Genomic DNA, 17,086 nt, shown 5'->3' with positions numbered 1-17,086 from the left:
ACACCTTCTGGCCTGCTCCATTTGAGCTTCCCACTTGTCCCCAATTGCCCTTCTCCCCTTCCTTGTTCTTTTCTCCCTCCTACCACTTACACTCTGGTAGCCTCTCTTAGTAGTGCCCAGTCTCACATTCTGCCCCAGCCCTCTCCTTCTTCATCTCTAGATTTACCTTACATCCTCTCCAACCAGAAAACAGCAGGCAGGTTGGGGAGATAGCTCAGCTGGTAAAGTGCTTGCCACCCAAGCACAAGGCCCTGAGTTTGATCTCCAGTACTGAAAAAAAAAAAAAAAAAACAGCAGGCTGGGCCGGGTCAGGGTTAGAAGCAAGCTCACAACTTCCCCCTTCTCCTCCCTTTTTTGTATCAATAAATTAAGAGGGATAAACACTTCTGTTTTATTGTTTGCTGTTTTTTTTTTTTAAAGAATAAATAGTACTATATAGAAAATCAAAAGAGCACTTACCATTGGGGATTATGGAGAGGTATTAAGAGGAAAAGAGCATAAAGAGATTGTCAGGGCATCATTTAATGTTCTATTTTTTAATTGTCAGGGCATCATTTAATGTTCTATTTCTTAATGTATTTCTTAATGCAGTAGTACATTTTCTTTGTGGTAATTCAAGGATCTCTATAATTTTGATATTTGCCTGTTCTTGCTGTGTTCAAAAAGATCAAATTTATTATATAAAAGGTTGTGAGGGAAATCAAAGGGAGAATTTAAAAGAAAACTCGGGAAAACACTGTAGTAATGACTATAAAAATTTTATTGATTGTGGTGATGGTTTCATGGGTATGTACAAATGACAGAAAACAAAATTATAGGCCTAAGATATATACAGGTTGATAGTGCCAATTAAGCCTCCATAAAGGCTGTAAAAAAGTGGAATGCCTCTAAAACTGAGGTTAAAAAGGAAACATAAATACATAAATTAGTAAGCCACAAAATGACTAAGAATTTACTAGCACATCATCCATCTCAATAGTTTGGAAAAGTAAATTTTATAAAGATAAGAGTAGAGGAAAGAAAATCCTAAGCAAAAGAGCAAAATTAGAAGATATTGAAATTGAACATACTAAAAAGACAATCACCAATATCAATGTTGGTACTTTTAAAAAGCAAATGAGCCAGGTGTAGTGCACACCTGTAATCCCAGTGACTCAGGAGGCTGAGTCAGGAGGATATCAAGTTTACATCAAGCTTCAGTACATTAGCAAGTCACTTAGAAACTCAGTGTGACCCTGACTCTAAATTAAATATAAAAAAATGGCTGGGGATGTGGTTCAGTGGTTAAGTACCCCTAGGTTCAATGCACAGTACCAAATAAATATTGAAAAGCAAATAAAATTGAAAAGCTCTGGTAAATTCAACAAGTAAAACTTATATCAATTATATGTTATGTAATTGCACAAATATGTATATATATAATGATGTCTCACTTGATGGTAATACATTATGGAAAATTCATTCAAAGATGATTCTGCCATTTTCCAAATATCTGAGTGTAATGACAAGAATCTAGATGGTACAAACTACAACATGGCTAAGCTATTTGCTGTACAGGAAGTCTACCACTGACCAAAACACATGATGCCACACATGATTAATGTTATGAAGTTATAGTAGTCAGTGACCACATGATGAAATGAATAAATGGTGGAATGCAAGACAAAAATCTTAAGATTTTTCCCTTGCCATTGAGACAGTGAAAAATCATAGAGATTGCAGTACCAGGAAAAATAAAAATGGAATTCTTTCCAAAAAAGTAGCTAGTATGTTGGGACATCTGTGTGATAATAGAAATGCTATCATCCCCCTTAACTCATGCCACATAAAAAATCATTTTCACATGCCAAATACTAAATATAAGAATTATGAATAAATAATATTAAAATATAAAAGAAAATATAAAGTATTCAAAAGTTGACATAAGAAAGAGTGAGATAGGATGCATGTGGTGGTGCACATCTGAAATATCCAGTACTCTGGAGACTAAGGCAGGAGGATCATAATTTTAAGGTCAACCCAAGCAACCAAGCAAAACCCTGTCTGAAAATAAAATTTAAAAAAGAGTTAAGAATATAGCTCAGTAATAGGACTTCCTGGTTTCAATCCCCAATCTTTCAAAAGGGAAAAAGAACAACAAATATCAGTTATTTCCTTCCAAAGTTACACAAAATAATATTTAAATTTATAAATTTTATAATGCTAGAATAAAAATTTTATTCATCAAATGATTCCATTAAATGGTACAAGAACTGACAGTGAAAGAAACTATTTGCCTCACATGTCAGACTGCAAAAGCAAGCAAGAGACTAGAACAGCCACTTTAAATAGAAGATATCTAAGTCTTCAATAATCATAAAAACCCAACATCTTTAGAAATATGGTAATGTAAAATAAAATCACATCATATACACAAAACTATATAGTATTGATGAACATGTGAATAAATGCATTCTCATAAATGGAGATGGAGATTATGCTGTTTTTATCCATTTGTAGAAACTATTTTGCTATTGAACATACATGTTACAGCCCCACCACACAGACAGTAAAATTAGAGCACATATGAGGATATAGCCATAATCCTCCAGAGTTGAAACCCAGGGGCATGATTAAAGAGGATGTACAAGTTAGGAAGAAATAAATTATAAACTGTGGGAAATAATGTTTTCTAGAAGACAGACACATTTTTTGTTATATTACATCCAGTTTGACAAATACTATAAAACACCATGTATGTTTTATATAGATGCCACATAAATGTTGCATTTCACATATAAACATATTTAAAAAGGAAATGTGCAGAATTTGAGAAAATAAAAATACAGAGAAGCACATAAAAGAATCAATTATACATCCTATGGATAGATGATAAAATACAACATTATAAAGATGACAATTTTCCCAAAGTAAAACTATAAAAATACTCTGACAAAATTTCACCATGCTTTACTTTTGAACTTTTTTTTTGAGACAGGATCTCTATGAATTGCTTAGCACCTCACTTTTGCTGAGGTTGACTTTGAACTCGCATTCCTCCTGCCTCAGTCTCCCAAGTCACTTAGATTACAGGCATGCACCACAGCACCCAGTCATGCTTTAATTTTAATTAATAAAGAAATGAAAGCAAAAACTTCTAAAATTCTCCTGGAAGGCTAAATATACTTGAAATTAACCAAGAACTCTCCAAAATATGAGATCAAAAGCACCAGCTAGGGCTGGGGATATAGCTCAGTTGGTAGAGTGTTTGTCTCAAAAGCACAAGGCCCCTGGGTTCAATCCCCAGCACTGCAAAAAAAAAAAAAAAAAAAGCGCAGGCTATCATTACCTGAAACTAATATATATTGTAAAATTATAATATTTATTGCAGTGTTTTAAAGACCAAGAAATCATAATACAGAAAATTCCCTAGTTAAATCCATATGTATGTACATATCATTTTTTATTGTTAAGTGTAATAAAAGTACCTACATTAATTCAACTATATCAAGAAAAGTATTTAAGGTGAATAAATGATACAACTCAACCAGAAGGTAGATGTTAGAACTAGAGTCACAGATCACTTGTAGGGTTTGTGTGCAGATTGTTTGACACTGGAATTATGATGCAGCACCCCCAAAAAGCAGATATTTAGAGGGGTGATTTTAAGGGCTGGGGAGATAGCTCAGTTGGTAAAGTGCTTGCTTTGCAGCACCGCAAAAAAAAAAAAAAAAAAAAAAAAAGAGGGGTGATTTTAAATGTATACCAGAATATGAGCCTCCTGACTCCCTCCATTCATGGATACACCAAATTAATATTATGAGTCCCTGTTAAGGTTATAAATAAATTAGAGGTATAGACATTGGACAACAACAGCAACAATAAAAAATCTACCATCAGATAAGTTGAAAAAGTTAGCTTTAGCCTTCCTTGAGGAATGTACCATATAACTGGGACAGAATACCCAAATCCAGTGTTTCCCTCAGTAGGGGAAGACTGGGGTCATAAATATAGCATATTAACTTTAAATTGTCTGTAGTTCAAATTTTAATTATCTTGTGTACACAGAAGAAAAGACTAGATACACATGAGTATCAAGACCAGAGATAAAGGGTGGTTTGTCTATGGCCATGCCAAATTCATGACGAAGAGGAGTTAAGTTGTAAGGTTCCAGTTTATCCTAAAGGATTTGCCAACATACTCTGCAAACTGCTGTGCTAACAGTTGAGCTTCTAACTAGCAGGCATCAAAGAGTTAACGGGAAACAGAGTCCATAACTGGCAGACCAAGAGGTAGTTCAGCACTTTCCTCTCCCACAGCTCACCTCACTAATAACTGCAGGCCTAATTCTTTCTGTAAGAAATTTGTCCCAACCTCAATTTTTTACATTCAATGGACTACATCCTAAACTTCCAAGCTTTGGGAGTAAGGGCAACTGACATATGCATATCTCCCTAAATCACAAAGGAGTGGTTTCACATTGGTGTGCAAACCTACCACAAATGAAGAAAAAGACTTCAAAGCACAGATTCCTGTTTATTTCTAAAATAGTTTTACATCACCTTCTTCCACTGAGTATAAGGCAGCCTGGATTCTAAATACTTGCATCAGGAATTTTGTGTGACGGTGAAATATAAGACCTGCAGCCTGAGCACAACTGTTAGAGAATAACTAATATCCATTTATATGGATATGGTAGAAACACTTTCACACTGTGCTAGAATATGAATTTAGTAGTCATTTTTTTAAAGCATTGGAAGTTTAAAGATCTTTAAAAACTAACATGATAATAATTTCTCGGTGCATTTCTAAAGTGTCCAGAGCCGTCTGGCCATGCCCCCGCCTTGCCACATGTTGAGCTAAGATGGCGTCTAACAGATGCTGGCAGGGCGTGCCTCTCCTGCACATGTAACTCTCAGACAATACTATGTGTGTATTGGGCTAGATTACATGGTGCTTCATGACAGGCCAAGTATGTTTTCTTGTTCGAGCCCTGGCACATGGACAAGTTTTGCCTTTGCGTGCTTTCCCCTGATTGGCTTTTGTATTTGATATTAACTGGGTTTATTCCCCTAATAAATGAGACTTGATCAGGCTTTTGTCTTGTCTCCATTTCTCGTGTCTCTTGTCTCTCCCAATCTCCTCTCCCACCTCCAGGTTCCCGTTGCAGTCCTGCGGGTTGGGACACCAAAGTAGTTGAAATCCGTATGTTAAATTGTTGCATTCTCATCTTCATTGTAGCAGTATTCACAGTAGCCCAGATAAGGAAAAAACTGAAGTGCCTTTTGGCACACAAGAAGATTTCTCCCAGCTTTAGGGCACTCAGCTACTTCCCTGAGAAACTATACCCCCTAAATTTAGACTGCTCTATAACAGGATAAGACCCAAATACTGATATTCACTAGACTCTCAAGAGACAGTTGATGTGCCAGTTGTGGGATCCTCCTATCAGACAGCTCTGAAACACAGTGCCATAAAACTATCAGAGAAGAGAATTAGAGCCCTCTGACAAATTCCACAAGGGGTACTCTCAACACAAAGTTTTCTGGCCTTGGAGAGACAAAGGGAGAATAAAAACACATATTTTTTCAAAGGTCAAGTGATTCTTCTCTCCTTTTCTACATGTGTAATGCTCATAAACAAACAATGAACCTTTGGTTTTGATTTTTTTTTCCTATGGTACTGGGGATTTTACACAGGGGCATGTTTAATCTGAGCTATATAACTCAGCCCTTGTTTTAAAATGTTCAGACAGGTCTTTCTAACTTGCCCATGGTCTACCTAAATTCCTGACCTTGAAATTGCAATCTTCCTGACTTAGTCACCTGAGTGTCTGGAATTATAGGCATGTGCCACTGCACCCAGTCAGAGAACAAATTCTTTAAAAAGTTCCACCCAGTTCTTTGTAAAACATTATAAAACTACTGTGTTCATTTGAAACATAATATGGGAAAATAATTGATTATATTTAGAAGAGGGGAAGTTGTCATTAGGATTGTGGAGATGGAGCTGTAATTTTAGGATTTTGTTGATATATATATAACAGTTTAGGTTGGAAGACAGGGTTCTGAATTTGATATTTTGCTTCCCATATATTTAGAACATTCAGAAGGATCCAGGCAGGTTGGCACACATCTGTAATCCCAGGAACTGAGGAGACTGGGGCACAAGTTCAAGGGCAGACTCATCAACTTCTCAAAATAAAAAGTACCAGGGATGTAGCTCAGTGGTAAAGGACCTCTGGATTCAATCCACAGTACCACATTTACCCCAAGAAAGTAAGAAAAGAAAGCTCAGGAGGAAGAAAGAACTAAAAGCCCTATAGACCACAGCCCCTCTTATGCATGAAAACAATACATCAAGTTTTGAATCTGATGATCATCCTGCTTCACAATCCATCACACTATCTGTGAAGGTGCTGGAATGCTGCCACATATGTGCTCAGATAAGACTTCAGATAGGGCCTGCAGATATTCTGCAGGGATAGGACAGGACTTCAAGAGTCTACTGCTGACATATGCCCCATTTGACTGTCCAGTGGGGATTCAGTGCTGACCTGCCCCAGAGGAGAACCCAGGGCTGCAGACTAGAGACTACCACAGGGATTCCAGTCTGCAATTGCCAGTGCCCACCATAATCATTGCAGCCAGTTTCAATCAGCCTCATCCCTCAGTTTCAGGATGCCACAGCACACTCACCTTTTACTGGCTTTTGAGGGGACCTGTTTTCTTTCTATCAGATCTTCTAGCACCTGCATGGTAGGTCAAACCAGGTCCCCTGAACATAAAAGAAGGAGCCTAGAGATGGATAACAACACTGACAGGCTCCAGAGGCAAAAGGCACACCAGATGGTCAAAGCCTGCTCCTCTTTACTGCCCATGTGCTAGATGAGACAATGCTTACCTACGGGCTCTGGAATGGACAGGGCTTATGTTTTAACATCATCAATCTGAGTCTAGTGAGTTTTCTATGTAAGAGGAAGTGACATCAAATGCCTAAATGAATGAGGTCACAATGCACAATGGCAGATTCTTGCTGTAGCTTTTTTCTTTTGAGGTACTGGAAATTAAAATCCAGAACCTCAGGCTGCAGCTAATTTAAAGCACCGTCTTCTTAGAGAAGTGGGGTCCATTCCAGTCAGTAAGACATTTGCATTTAACCTTACATATAAGGTCTTTTCAATTTGTGGATTATATATGTCTATATATTATTTATGGTTGGAAATAGTAAAGTGACAATCCTATAAAATTTTATTTAACTTCCCTGCTCTCTTATGTGAGAAAACAGATTGAACATTAAACTGGGAAGGAATCCCCTAAGGCAGTAATAGTCAATGAAAATATATAAGTTTCAAGGGTAATTAAAAATTTTCTAGTATTCACATAAAAAATAAGTAGTAGAAATTGAGTTAATAACATAACCTAACATATCCATTATGTGAATATTAACATTATGTGACCAATAAAATATTACTAGTGAAGTATATGTATTTTTGGAACAGCACTCTCTAAAATTATGTCAAGCCTCCAGAATATCTCAGTTCACAGAACCATATTTAAAATTTGAAAGTTATAATTCCCCTGACCTCAGGAGGTTCTGACCACTCTTTTATAAGTTATAAGTAAAGGATTCATTTCCTTGCAGTAGTTGTGGCTCATGTGTTCAGATACAAAGCTTGGAGATTAACATTTAAATGCATTAAAGGCAAACTTCTTTTGCAATTTGGAATTAGACCTATTGTCCAGTCTATGACATTTTTTTCTTCCTATGATGAAAGCCTCTCAATAAGCAAGTGGGCTTGGAATTGAGATGAATTGTGTTGCCAGGCATTGTGGCACACACCTGTAATCTCAGTAGTTTGGGAAGCTGAGGTAGGAGGATTGCAAGTTCAAAGTCAGCCTCAGAAACTCAGCAAGGCCCTGTTACTAAATTAAAACATAAAATGTGCTGGGGATGTGACTCAGTGGTTAAGTGCCTGTTCAATCCCCAGTATACACGCACACACACACACACACACACACACACACACACACGCACACACACAAAGCATGTAATTTAAAAGCCCAAATACAAATACCTCCACTATACCACATAACTCATACAATTTTTCTTGTTAATTTAGGACTTGGTTACTGACACTTGTTCAAAAAAGGATTGTGTATGTGTGTGTGTACATACTAACACATACATATGTATACATATGTGTATATATATTTTGCTTGCTTCCTGCTATCTGGAATGGAATGGACCATGACCAGCATGACCAGCATTGGGTGGGAAAAAGTCTACTTCTGGAAACTTTCTTGTTAAAAATCTCTGCTTTCAGGGCAGTATCTCTCCTGTTTTTTGAACCTGAAAAGAAAAGAAATATTGGTAAGGAATTGTATTCCTCACCTAAAAGAAATGCAGGCAAGAGATTTGTCTGCACCTATGTCCATGTATATGTGTGTATATATATATATATATATATATATATATGCTTATATTTTATATATGTATATTTATATGTATATATAATATGCACATTTCATATACCTGATTGGTAATGGGACTCCCTCTCCAGGACCTGGGGAAATTCTGGTTCAGTTTGTAAAAAGGACAGATAGCAACCAGAAGTAATCTGAACCCTTCTTTACCAATTAGCAAATAATACAGGTTTCTAAATCATTTTCTAAACATAGCTGAACATGGGCAATAGAGGCATGGAGCAGAGAACACTTTTACTGGGGACACAGAGTAAAAACAAGACAAGGAGAAACAAAATTAGTTGCACCACCTTGAACCACCAGAGAATTGAAACCTGGAATTCAGACAAGGAAGATTCAACCTTTTATATTTGGGAATGTGGATGACATGGGTTCCTATATACATGTATTAGTAGCCACCATAAGAGCATTATCCATCTGTGTCCTCTAAAATTATTCTCATTGTAGAGATGAGACAATTCAGGTTTCTGGACATTAAATGGCAACTTGGCAGCACCCCAAAACTACCCAGAGACAGAATTGTATGAAATCCCTTCAAAGTTCCCCAGAGGCTGGTTTGCTCCTGGCATAGGGGATGTCAATCTGGAGAAATATTATTTTTTTCTCCATTTTGAAGAGAGTGCCTACAGAAGACATCCCAGGGGTAACAAAAATATTTTCCCTTGTCTCATATTAAGAAATTCTTCAGAAACAGCTCTCAACCCAGATTCTTTATGAGGGTAAATGCTTGTAGGTTACAAGGTGCAAAAAAGCACAACACAGGCCCAGAGTCTGAGTATGACTCAGGAAAGAAATAAATCTATAAGGTTTATAAGAAATTGAAAAGAAAAATTATGTAACTATTTCTAAAATAATAAATGTCCTTTTGTTGCTATTGTCACAACTTATCATTGAGTAAACAATCATTTATGAATATTTCTAGGAATTGCCAGTTCTTATCCCATATGATTTTGTATTAAACTCCAAAATTCAGATAATAGAATGCATGATTCACTGTCAAAAACTTTAAAAAAAAAAACCTTCAAGGAAGAAGAGTGGATGTTTTACTGAATGCACCATCCAACAATTTACTTACAAATGATTTTGAGAAAATATATTCATTTTCCTACAGCCATAGGGAAGACAGATTTTCCTTATTTTTTTCTGTTAGAATTTCCAAAGATAGACCCTAGAATTCAATTTGAAATAACCTCCAAAATAAAGCAGAAAAGAAACCTACATTACTTACTCAGGGGAAAAGAAAAAGGCAACGTTGGGAACATGAGGTGGAAAGAGGTTTATGTTGCCTCTGTGAGAGGTTCTCAGGACCTGAACCTAGATACTGTGGTTAGAACACTAACCGCACTTAGCCCTATCACTGTAATAACCTAGTCCCCTTTCATCCTCAGCCACATTTTGTTCCTCTTGCTTTTTCTGTCAGTGACCTTTAAGCCCATTGGTTAAAAATCCCTGCACATGTTGTAAGCCCACTGGGTCCAACAACACTCAGCGATATTCTGCCAGGATACTGCTTGAGGATATAAGCCTACCATGTTACAAAAAAGTAGATCAAGTTCTCTGAAACTGATCTCCAGAAGTCTTTCTTCAACTCCATTGCCACACCCACCTCAACTGTTTGGTGGACCAAGAGACCCCACAAGGCAAATAATTTTTAAAATACTTAATACCCTTTTTATTTCCTTGAAATCAAATTCTATCTGCCTTTTTGGATTCATTTTCTTATATTTGATGCCAGAAACTACAAAGAAATGCAAACAAGAGTCTTGAACTGCCAATTTATACAGGGAATATCTAAATGTTCAATAATCATAAAATGTTCAACATCTTTATAAATTAGAGAAATATAAAATAAAATTTTGTCATAGACAAAATCAAATAGTATTGATGAGGATAATAAAACAAAAGAATGCTCATAAACTTGAGAAGAGTTTAAGTTATCTAATTGTGGAAACTGTTTTGCTATTGAAGATATATGATACTCCCCATCACAGAGACTTACTGAAATGACAGCGTATGTGACTATGATGACATGTAAAAACACAATAGTATTCATTCAAACACTTGTAACCCAGTGGGATGGTACATCTTGGAAGAGAAAATAATAACCTGAGGGAACACTGGTCACTAAGGGCCAGTCACATTTTGGTCATAGTATATCCACTTTTTAAAATAGTATAGATCACCATGTTTAATTTTATGTAGGTGTAATATGCACTGATATTTCACATGTATGCATGTTCAGAAAGAATGTACATGGATTTGGACTGGGGATATAGTTCAGTTGGTAGACTGCTTGCCTTGCAAGCACAAGGCCCTGGGTTCAAATCCCCAGCACCATAAAACAAACAAACAAAAAAATGAATGTACATAGATTTAATAAGAAAATGAAAATCATCAGATGCTCACAAAAGACTCAATAACACATCCCATGTGTATATGATAAAACTCATCATCACAAAAATGAAAATTTTCCCCAAAATTAAAATGCAATATATTCCCACCAAATTTGCTATGTAAATAAATAAATATACCACAGTGAATTCTACCTTTATGTGTATCTATAAAGCCATAATTAAAAAACTATAAATAAATGGAAGAAAGGGAAAGGTAGGAGAAGGAAAGGGAAACTACTGGGTACTAAAGTGGAGCAAATTATATTCTGCACTTGTATGATTATGTCAAAATGAACCCAAATATTACGGATAACTATACTGCAATAATGCATTAAGTTCTAAAATTCATCCACAAAGTTGTACATAACATTAGTCAAGAAATTTTTCAATTGTAAGAGAAAAAGAAATACTTATCATATCTGACATTCGTGTATATTATGAAACTATACTATTACAATAAGGAATCACAATATAAACAAAATCCATATATAAATCCATACATATGTAAAAATTATATACTTCATTGCAATATAAAAGTCTAGATAAATCAAACCATAACAAGGCCAATCTCAGCAACTTAGCTAGATTCTTTATCAGAACAAAAATAAAAAGTACCAAGGATATAGCTCAGTGTTAAAGTATCCCTCGGTCCAACTTCCAGTAAAAAAAAAAAAAAAATAAAATAAAAAAAGGAAGTGAAGAAAAACAAAGTAAAAATGAATAATAAGTTAGCTCAGGAGGAAGCAAACTTCCTATAGACCACAGCTCCTCTCCTGCAGGGAAATGATATGGGGATTTGTTTATGATAATTGTCCCACAGGTCAATCACCAGCATCTGGGAAGACTGGCCCCGAGTCCCTGTCTGCTAGCTCCTGTTCCTGCCAGAGCCAGACCTGCGGTTCCAACAGTTCCCTCCCCCAGTCTTCCTCCCCAGGTTCCTGATGCCACTGCACACTCACCATTTCCTGGTGCCTAGGACCCAGGTCTGTCCCTAGGGATCTTCAGCACCTGCAGAGTAGAGCAGAACGTGACTACAAAGGATGAGAGTGAGGACTGGAGCCAAATGGCAAAAATGGCAGACTCAGGAGCAAAATGCCCCTGGCCAGATTGTGGAATCCCACCCCTCCTCCCTGGTTGCACACAGGATTGGATAGTTCTCACTAACTGCTCCTGATTGGACAGGGCTTCAGACCATACCTCCTGAGTCTGACTCCAGTGAGCCTTTTTTTTTTTTTTTGAATGACAGGGAGTATTATCCAATCCTAGCATTAATAAAGCCAGAATGACAGGTTTGTTGGTTGCAGCTTTTTTCTTTTTTTCTTTAGAGATCAGGGAATTGCACCTCAGAGCCTCAGGCTGCTGCTGTTTTAAGGCAAGGTTTTCTTCCTGAAGTGGGATCTAGTCCAGCCAGCAGAACATTTGCTTTTAACCTTGCAAATAAGATCATTTCAGTTTTTGGATTATATCCTGTTTATCATTCATAAATGAAAATAATATAATAACAATTACTATAAAATTCCATTTAACTTTTCTGCTTTCTGTTCTTGTTTAGGAGAAAGACTGATCTTTGAACTGGGAAGTAACCCCCTAAAACAACAATGTCCAAAGGAAACAACAGGGAAGGCACAAGAATAATTAAAATATTTCTAATATTCACATTAATAAACAGTTGAAATTAATATTAATAACATAACCTAGCATATCCAGAATATTATCTCTGACTAATAAAATACTACTAATGAAGTATATGTGTTTTGAGAACTACACCCTCAAGTTTGACTCTATCATAACCCAGTTGACAGTAGCTATATTCCAGATTTGAGAGCTATGAGTCCAATGACATCAGGGACTTAAAGGGCCTGGTCTATCTCTTTATATGCTAGAGTTGATGGATAGGGTTTTCTACTAATATTTCTCCTCAGACTCCATAAGTAGGAGAAACAATGTCCTGAGTGGGAGCAGGAACCTGCAACCAGAAAGTGTCCAAAAGTAGATCATTCTTTCCCACTTCATTCTGGTCATAGGTTCTTTCCCATTGCAGATATCAGACGGCATAAAAAAGAAGATGGGGGAGCCCAGGAGGTTAAAGTCACATAGCCTGCAATCTTCCACAGTCTTGACTCTATGGTTTAAATACATTAAATGCAAACTTATTTAACAATTTGGACTTAGACCTGATGACCAGACTGTGACATCTCTTTCCTCTGGTGGACAAACTTTCACAACTATTAAGCAGGTGGGCTGGGACTCATGATGAGCTGTGTCTGACTCCAAAACCAAAATACCTCCACCATATCAGAAGGCTTTTGCAATTTCTTATTCTCATCAAAAAAGCAGGATTTGTGATATACATATATAAAATTCAGTCCTATATATTATATAACTCAGCAGAATATTCTCATATATCTGTGTCATCTTGGGGTTTCCATTCCAGGATGCAGGGAATCTTGCTTCAGTTTATATGGGCAAACACCAGTTAGAAATTAACTCAACACCCCTTTACATATCAAAATATAGGTTGATATTATTAATAAGGGTTTATTAATTATAGAACAGGTTGATCTAGAGGAATGTAAAGGAACACAAAGCCCTATGATTTCAAAACAAAGAGGGACATGGTCTATAGAGGCATGCAGCACATTTTTTTTTTAATTGAGAGTATACAACAAAAGGGAGGCCAAGACTGGAGAGATATATAATTATTAGCAGTACCATAAAACTTTAGAGAATTGGAATCTGGATTTCAGACCAGGAGGAGTTGACATATTGTATTTGGGCTTGTGGATGACATGAGTGCCCATGATGAAATTTTAAGATTTAAGTTTCTGAAAGAAAATTAATAAGGTGTCAGATAATAGTTAAGCAGTATCTACACAGTAACTTCAAAGTGTTTTGTCAGCTGTGGAAACACAGCACCTACCTAAATCAAAAGCCCCATGAAGACATTATCCAACGGAGTCCTCTGAAAACATACAATAGTAGAAATGAGAAAACACAGATTTCTAGGTACGAAATGGCTTCTCAGCAGCATGTGTCTTTACTGAGAACTGCACAGGGCAGAAATGTATCAAATTTATTCTAAGCTGAATTCATTCATTCATTCAAAGTCTGGTTTGCTCCTGATATAGAGGATTTCCATCTACAGAAATATTATTTTTCTCTATTTTAAAGAGAGAGCCTAGAGAAGTCATCCCAGGTGGTCCCATTGACTTGAGAGATTAATGTTTTTCCTATTTTTACTTTAAGAATCTTTAGAATCAGAGCTATGTCAACCCAGGTTCCTCATTGGGCAAATGTTTGAAGACGTCAGGGAGCAAGAAAGTCCAACACAGGGCCCAAAATGTGAGTATGTCTTAGGGAAGAAAAAAATCTAAATGGCTGATAAATCATCTGAAAGGCAACTCGAGCTTTTCAGTTTGGAAACTGCAAAAAAAAAAAAATGGAACAGAGATTTTGTTTCCCACATGAACAAGAGATTAACCAAGAAAAGTAATTTTTAAATGCCAACACCCAGATAATCCTGGATGCAGAGAAGTAGCTACAACCAGACATTCTGTGGCAATGTAACTTCAGCAACCCTTCTGTGATGTAATCTGACTGTAGCTATTAAAATGTTACATGTGATTATACCTTCACTCAGTATTCCCTTTCCCAGGAGTGTCTTCACCAGAAGACTAGTTTGTTATTAGCTGAATTGTGCCTCTCCCCAAATCTCATATATTAATGTTCCAAATACCTAGTGCCTCAGACTGATTCTACTTAAATATATGTTTCCTAAAGACATGATTAATTTAATCCAGTTAATTGGTGTAATGTATAATCCAATTCACTTTGTCTCCTTTAAAAAGCAGCAATAAAGACACAATTAGCATAGAAAATGTCATGCAAACATAGAGACAAAAAATGGCAATATAGATGTCAAAGAGTGGACCTCAAAGGAAATCATTCCAGCAAGCATTTTGATATACAGATTCTGGAATTAACACAAATAAATGTATGTTTAACCCCATCTGTGGCATTCTTGTATCAGTCCAATGATACTGATGCAGTTTACTAGGACACATACACACTGTTCCTGCATCATGGCAGAATGAAGAAACAATTGAATCACATCATATTCCACAAGCATTGAAAGACTGAACTGCTGCAAAAAATGACATTACTTACTGGAATATTAAAGGCATGTGAGAACAATCTCCTTACCCGATAGGACTATAGAGTTTTTTTTTTGTGTTATGGTAATCATGTAAAATATGTAGACTACTTTTACCTCATTTGTTTGTGTACCCCTCACTCATGTTTAGGCCAATACATTCCTGTTGAAGGTGTTAGTGTTTAAGTCTTGTAAAAGAACTAGAAGTACAGCAGAGATGACTGGTATATGGGTTACCTCTGGCAGGTAGCACCAGAAAAGAAATATTCAGAACCCAGTAATCATTAAAAACAATGTGGAATTATTTTCTCTGTTATTTCTACAAGTATGTAATCTGAAGATTTACACCTACTAGGTTGCCGGGGTTGGGGGGTGATACAGTCTAGATTTCTTTAGGGATGGGAATATAGGTCATTCAAGTGGTAAAAACCTGGAACAGGGTTTATGGAGTCCCCATACTTGGGTATTTGTCCTGTACCTATCTTGACCATCTCGAATTCCTGCCTGTGGAGACTCTTCTCCAGAAATCTCATCTATCTTTAGACCAGAGATATCATTGTTGGCTGTGTGGTTCACATGTTCTTTCCCCAAGGAGACAGAATTAAGAAGTAGCTCCACAACAATCTGCATGGGGCTCTAAAAAGAGATTGTCATTCATATTGGACAATAATTAACTCTGGCCATCCTGGCCAACTCCATAGGGGACACTCCCATTGAAAATATTTATACCCAGTTATAGATGAATATATGCATAGGCCTTATACTGGTGACACTTGGTTACAGAATAAATACTTTGGATAAATATTTGAGTAGAAAAATCTAGTATCCAGTACTTAAATATCCCCCCTACTCATCATTTTTAGTAGTACAAACATGAAAGTTCTGCCACAGTATCAACATGGAATAATCTACTCCTATTTTTACAGGATTCATAATACACCCTCACACACACACACAGACAGGGAAGGTCAAAGGACATCTCAGATATGATCCCAGATGAGAACTTGCCTTGATTGGTCACCTCTAGGCTCCTCTCTTTTATCTTTGGGTGCCTCCTGATAAGTGGCTATAAGGGTCTGGTGTGAGGGCTAAGTCAACATGTGAAAATATTCCCATGCTGGATCTTTTTGTGCCTAGAACCTTAGAAGGTTGGATACATCAGGAATAAATCCTGCTCTGTTACACATCTTTCTTCACATGAGTTAAACAAGGGACTTTCCCTAGAATGTGGGTGCCTGGTTACCAGAGTTCTAAGTTCTGTTGTCTTGTAATGCTAAGAAATTGTCAATTCTTCAATGTTTAAATACCTGGACCTCTTTCCATAATAAAACCTCACTAAAGTGTCCTTTGGGGTGCCGCCTCATCTTCTTCTAATTAATCCAAAATCACACAAACAGAAATGGCCTTTCAGTCCCTTGGGAATTTGTCAATGTGTTGCTCTACTTTGGTGGAGGCTCACAGCAGGCCTGGAGAAGACTTGGACTTGAATGGTTACATTAGAACCTTATTTTCCTCAAACTGAGATCAAGCTATATCTTGAGCCTGTATTCTGGCTGGAGGTAGAAAATCATGATCATTACAGAAGGGGCCTGTCAAGAGAGCTCAGAACAGTGTAAACCAAGCTTTGTGCCTGGGCATGCTAAGCTTGCTGGTGAGAAATATCTGCAGTGGCCACATGATGGCAGCCTTGCACAAACCAAGGTCAACCTGGGTGCTTTCCCTGGTTCCAGCCCAACCACTGGATCCCAGGCAGTGGGCGCTCACCTGCCTTCCTGCAAAACTGTCAAAGGCTCTGCCAAGGTGTGTATCCTTAATTGGAGCAAAACACTCTTCTCAAGGGAAAAACAACAGAATCACAAACTGCTCATCCTAGTCTACTTGCCTTCATGCAGAACTGATCTGTTTCAAAAGGAAGCTATGTGTGCTATCTTGCTCCCCAAGTTCCAAGTCACATAATACAAAGACTTATTGTTAATAGGGTCTCAAGGATCTCTAATAAAAAAAAATTGACTTTCATTGTGAGTCCAGGAAAGCTGATTGAAGATTTTCCTAATTTTGTAAATAAATGGATAGAC

At 36.9% G+C, this 17,086-nt stretch overlaps 1 pseudogene; it reads right to left on the bottom strand.

The window, feature by feature from the left end:
- Positions 1-16,375, bottom strand: part of LOC124959198 (zinc finger protein 708-like) — a 92,484-nt pseudogene extending 76,109 nt beyond the window's left edge.
- Between the last annotated feature and the right edge of the window lie 711 nt (positions 16,376-17,086).

The sequence above is a fragment of the Sciurus carolinensis genome, chromosome 11, assembly GCF_902686445.1.
Source record: "Sciurus carolinensis chromosome 11, mSciCar1.2, whole genome shotgun sequence".
NCBI lineage: Eukaryota > Metazoa > Chordata > Mammalia > Rodentia > Sciuridae > Sciurus > Sciurus carolinensis.
Note: the sequence above shows the minus strand (reverse complement) of the source record. Positions and strands in the feature narration are given on the sequence as shown.